This window comes from Symphalangus syndactylus, chromosome 19 (assembly GCF_028878055.3).
Source record: "Symphalangus syndactylus isolate Jambi chromosome 19, NHGRI_mSymSyn1-v2.1_pri, whole genome shotgun sequence".
Taxonomy (NCBI): Eukaryota; Metazoa; Chordata; class Mammalia; order Primates; family Hylobatidae; genus Symphalangus; species Symphalangus syndactylus.
The window spans coordinates 31,153,157-31,159,156 of record NC_072434.2 but is presented as its reverse complement, the minus strand read 5'-3'; positions in this window follow the sequence as shown (position 1 = coordinate 31,159,156).

Here is a 6,000-nt window from a genome sequence, read left to right as displayed (position 1 = left end):
TCAGTCTTGTAAAGCCTGCAGAAGAGCAAAGAAAAGCCAGTGAAGACTCAGTGGGGTGGCAAGTGGCATGTCTCGGCTGCTGAACATTTTTCTCAATGAAAAATAGACTTACAGTATCACTAGAAGAAAGTCTGCATTTTCTTCTTAAGGTGTACATAGTAACATTGTGATTTTCTTGCATTATTTACTTGAACAAAATAGAAATGCTTTATGGTTGTTATTCGTATTTTGGTTTTGTTTTCTTTTTAATTTTTCTTCTTTTGGGAGGGATAGTCATCAATCAAGCAGCCTAGGGTGTGTCTGAAGATAGCAACAAAACAGACTCCTAGAGAGAAGCATATAAAGACACAAGGAGATATAAAAGGCCAGTAGGCAAATAAGTAATAATACGCTGAACACAGGAAACAGTCAGAATGCTGTTCACACCAGCACCACAGAGGAACAACTTCAAGTATTAGGCAGATGATTTCAATCAGATGAGTTTTTTTTTAATAAATCTTAGATAGCTTAGTATCGGAGCTAGGAATCCATTTCTTGGGAGTTAGTTGCCAGGAGGCTTGCAAAACCTAGGCTAGAAACCAGAGCATCTAGTGCTGAGCAAATGATTCATTCATTCATCAATATGTTTGGATGGCTACTACATTCAAGGAATTGGGTTTGTTGCTGAAGACATAATAATGGGCTTTACGTACATAACAGACACAGATCTTAACTGCATGGAACTTATGAAACAGAGTCTTGAGAAAAGAGAATAAGACAGAAACCTTATTTTTTAGACAGGAGTACAAGGCCTGAGAAACAAAGAATTGGTATTTAAACTGTGACACAAGGTCAGGAAGCATAACATTTGCTAAATCCCTTAAGTGTAATTTGGAATTTACAAGTCTGGTTCTACAAAGAACCTGATTCTTCCTATTATAGTGTAGAATAATATTAATTATTTTCCTTCTCCTCACCCACAAGGTCAACCCTTTTAAATTTTACCCCATTAGCCATATAAAATTAAGAAATTAGCCTAATGCTGACAGGTGTGTGCATTGGTAATGGACTCTCAAAAAAAAAAAATTGGACGATAAAAAGCTCAGATTTTTAGCCTTTGCAAATTTTGGTGTTGTAAATACTCCTATCACTGTCTATTTTAAGCCACCAATGTTAAACAACCTGCTGGCAAAATTCCTGAAATAATAGTAATCAGCTCTCAGAAACCCATACAAACAGGTTCCAGCAAAATAATGAATGTTGACCTCTTAATGCCTGCCTGATCTCTCGACTATTAAAGAGCTAGACAAATCTTTGAAATTAAGCCTTGAAAAATGTTTGTATTAAAATATTCGCCTCACTCCCAGTGGCTGGTTAGTTCCAAAAGAAAAAAGAATGTAGACATGTTTAGAGTTATGTTATTTTCTTTAAACCTATTAGCTTTACTTTAGGGTTTATCTTATAATTGGACTTGAGATATTTTACTCCAGATAGTCAACTGACTTAAACAACAAAAAGAAAAATATTTGAGGAGTACAGATCCAGATATACCCAAATTTCTAATACTGTGTAAAGGGGACAAATCTACCTATATAATACATGTATGGTGAATAGTCATGATTATTTGTATGAATACATAAGTCCATATTATTATACATAACAATGAATGAACAATGGAATCATAATTGGAACAATCTCATTTATTATTTATAATCTCCATGCCTTTACAGGGACATAGAAATTTCAGATAACACCTTGTAAATTTAGCTATTCTTTATCAAATATCAGACGTATACTAACATATGCCTGTCCAATTTCAATTTGTTACTTAATTAAGGATGCTTAGAAGGCAAGAGAATGTGGAGGGCAAATAAAGGTTGCATGCAAAAACAATAAAAACTAATGGTTTTTAGAAGTGTGAGAAAAATCTGTAGATTTTGTTTATCTCTACATTTCACGTCTTCATTACAATGGATAATCAAGAGTTGACTACATTGTAATTAGAACTGAAGTTGAAGAACACATCCAACAATTCACAATTTATATTATAACTCATTAACCCACTAAAATATATATTAATAGGGCATTCAAAATCATGCATTTGGCATTTCAAAGGAAGTTTCCCACATCCGGAGTGATTTGGGACATATTATTTAGTGCCCTCTCTTTATTTCAGCTATTTTGGTAAGTTCTATTTTGCATAATATTACAATCAGACCTTGACTATAAAATGGTAATGGAGGGGAGGTGGATAATCTTCATCTCTGGATAATTCTGGAGAAAATAATACAATCAAAAAAAGGATAGCGAAACCAAATTTTAAGGTAATTAGTCACAAGTATAAATGACTGTTGATGTTTTGAGATTATTTAAAAATTATAGGTTTTTAATTAACATTTGATTTTGAAATTTTCACTTTTTAAAAGTGGAATTTCACTGAACTTGCCTCATGAAATTGTAATTAGTTATAAAATTTGTCTCCCATAATATTATACTATTAATAGGTAAATATAATAGTATTTCTATGTATTTGTTCTTTGGTACCGCAAAATATTCTCTGATTCATCTGAGTTTATGAGTAACATTAATTGTTATGTACTTCAGATATATAAGACTGTTAGAAGCTGGGAGTTATGTACATTTGTTTTAATTTTATGAAGTAGTAAGTAAGACAAGTTCGGGACACTGTTAAGTTTGATGCTAAGTCCCAGCAATGTTTGAAAACACATTAATAGACATTATTTGGAAATATTTTGTGAAATCAAGTCACAGTTCAGAACAAAACGTATTGTTATGACAAGCATTGACAACTAAAGACAAGTATTGACAATTCATTTTATTTTTTTATACTGTCACAGGGTACTTGAGGTGTTGCTTTTCTGCTGTAAACCTCTGAGGCCAGTGGCGCCTTTGCCTGAGTTTTGCTGGGGCCTCCTGTACTCTCATCCCGCCCTTGGCCTGGCAGGCTGCACTCAGCTCACAGTACCGGCCTGGATCCCATGCCCGCCAAGGGCAAACCAAGAGCAGAGCTGTGAGGGGTGTATCTGTGAGCAATCGTTGGATCTGGTCACCGCACATGACCAGGCATGCTGGCTTCAGTTTGGTGGGCAGTTCCAGGCACTGGCATGGGTGATGGCTCCCTGTGAGGCTGCAGCTGGACCAGGTGTACTGGAAGCTGCTTTCATGGCTGGCACTGGGACATGCAGTGGTGCCTGGAAGCTTGGAGACACCAGGAATCACAGAGCCCCAAAGAGAGTGTCACAGCCCTGACTCAGGGAGCTCCTAGGTCTGGGCTCCTTGAAGGGCCACAGCTCTTCTCTCATTCTTTCTTCTCTCCTTGTTGTTGCCCATAATGTGGCAAGCAAGGAGTGTGTTTTCAGCCCTGTTTGTGTTACAGTTCTTTCAGCCCTGCCATTTGGCAGGTCTTGAATTTTTGTCCCATGTCCAGATTGAATGAGGAATGTGGTCAAGAGGGAGGTGTGCACAGCAAAGATGTGCTTTATTGAGCGACAGAACAGCTCAGAGGAGACCCACAGTGGGTAGCTCCTCTCTGCAGGCAGGTTGTCCCATCATCTGCCAGAGTCTGGCTTAGTTGGGATTTTTTTTTTTTTTTTTTTTTGAGACGGAGTCTCGCTCTGTGGCCCAGGCTGGAGTGCAGTGGCACAATCTCCACTCACTGCAAGCTCCACCTCCCGAGTTCACGTCATTCTTCTGCCTCAGCCTCCCGAGTAGCTGGGACTACAGGCGCCTGCAACCACGCCCAGCTAATTTTTTATTTTTTTATTTTTATTTTTTTTTTCATTTTTAGTAGAGATGGGGTTTCACCGTGTTAGCCAGGATGGTCTCGATCTCCTGACCTCGTGATCCGCTGGCCTCAGCCTCCCAAAGTGCTGGGATTACAGGCGTGAGCCACTGCGCCCGCCCAACCAGAGTCCGGGATTTTCATGGGCTTCAGAGAGGAAGAAGTGCATGCTGATTGGTCCATGGCTGGCAATGGGTAGGCCTGAAGAAAGCACCATATGTTCTCACTCTGGTCCATGGATATGGCAGCCCAGCCCCCAGGCTTCAAGCAGTCCCTGGCTTGAAGGTGGAGTTTCACGGGGTACCTGCTCCTTTCCACCCAGGAGCCTGTCTGCCTCCTGCCACCATTAACTTGCTATCCACGGTGTCCACAGCACTCAGGCTGTTCATGCTGAAGGGTGCCTGCAGGCTGGTGGAGAGCCACCCTTAGTCTTCCTCAGCCTCCCTCCCATGCTTATTGGTGCCCAAAGTCCAGAGGGGAATGCAGCAGCAGGGAGCTGGCATGTCGGCACTGCCCCGAGGGCACACACACCTAGCCAGGTCTTGACAGTGCATGGGCTAAGTCGCAACTTTGCTTAAAAATCAGAGTGAGCACTGGGAGCAGGGAGAGACCAGGCAGTGGATGCAGGCATTCTGAGCCTGAGGGAGCTGGGGGGCTACCTGGGCCTCCAAGAGTGCACAGATGCCAATGTCTGCAGCCGAGACTCGGTGGCTGCAGCTGCACCCAAGAGGGGAGGGCTCCCAAACCTACAATTTGAAAGGGGTTGGGGTTCCCACCTGATCCTGGCTCCAGCTGGATCCATGGAACATGAAATCCTGTCTGCACTTCCCCAGTTGCAACCAGCATCATGAAAGAGGCCACTTCAGATGGACTGTCACTGCCATCAATATGGTGCCAGAAAAATCAAGTGAATTTGATAGATGAATAAAGACAGAAAGTAGAAAATGGAAGTAGATGTTAGAGACATTGTATTTTTATTTTAACAAGGTATGTAAAATATTTCTTATAATTATTGTTGAGAGAAATGTGAACTCACTTAAATTGTGATCATAGAAGCTAATATTAGTTGTTTATATTCCCTACCAAGGTTACTTTAGTTTTAGTTTTAGTTGTGTGTGTGTGTGTGTGTGTGTGTGTGTCATTTTATACATACAAATTTCCTAGGATGTAAAATGTTTTAATCTATTCTCATTTTAAAAATAGAAAACACGTTTAGAGTTATAAAGTAACCCATTAAAGGTCAATTAGCTATCAAATTAAGGATTCTAGTTTAAAATGCTATAGTGGGGTCTATCATCAGGGGCTATACTTCTAACTAGAAGATTGTTCTGTGAGAGGAAAACAATAGAAACGCCATTTTTACATCCTTGAAGGGCTAGTTATGAATGGTGGAGAAAACATCACATATTTTTTACTCCAGAAATCACAACAAAAATAAATACATAAAAATAATAAAAATAAATTCATTGAAGATATCAAATATATTTTTCCCATGCTAGATCTATTCAACAATAAAATGAGCTCCCTTACAAAAAATGAACTCCTTATTCTAAGAATTACTGGGGCAGGCATGGTGGCTAATGCCTGTAATCCCAGCACTTTGGAAGGCCGAGGCTGGCGGATCATGCGGTGAGGAGATTGAGACCATCCTGGCTAACACGATGAAACCCTATCTCTACTAAAAATACAAAAAATTTGCCAGGCATTGTGGTGGGTGCGTGTAGTCCCAGCTACTCGGGAGGCTGAAGGAGAAGAATGGCGTGAACCCGGGAGGCAGAGCTTGCAGTGAGCTGAGATCACACCACTGCACTCCAGCCTGGGTGATGATAGTGCAAGACTGTCTCAAAAAAAAAAAAGTTATTGAGAAGTACTTTTTTACTATTAAAAATATTGTGGATATTCTCATATTCTCTCTACATTGGAAGGAATGCTCATTTATTTTTCTTTGGGAAAAAAAAATTATCAATTGAGGGCCTAAACTTACAAAAACATGACCAATACTAAAGCAATAATAAATCCATTTCCATTTTTCCAAGGGCCAATAACATTCATCAAACTTAAATATGAATATATGTACACATATAAAGTAGAAAAGGCCAAGTTTACTACCAATTAGTTGATTTAAATAATTCTAAGCAAGAAATAACAGCACATATTTCTTCCCAGCTACATTTTTTTTGCCTTAAAAATAGCAAGTTACTTATTCTACTGAGTATATT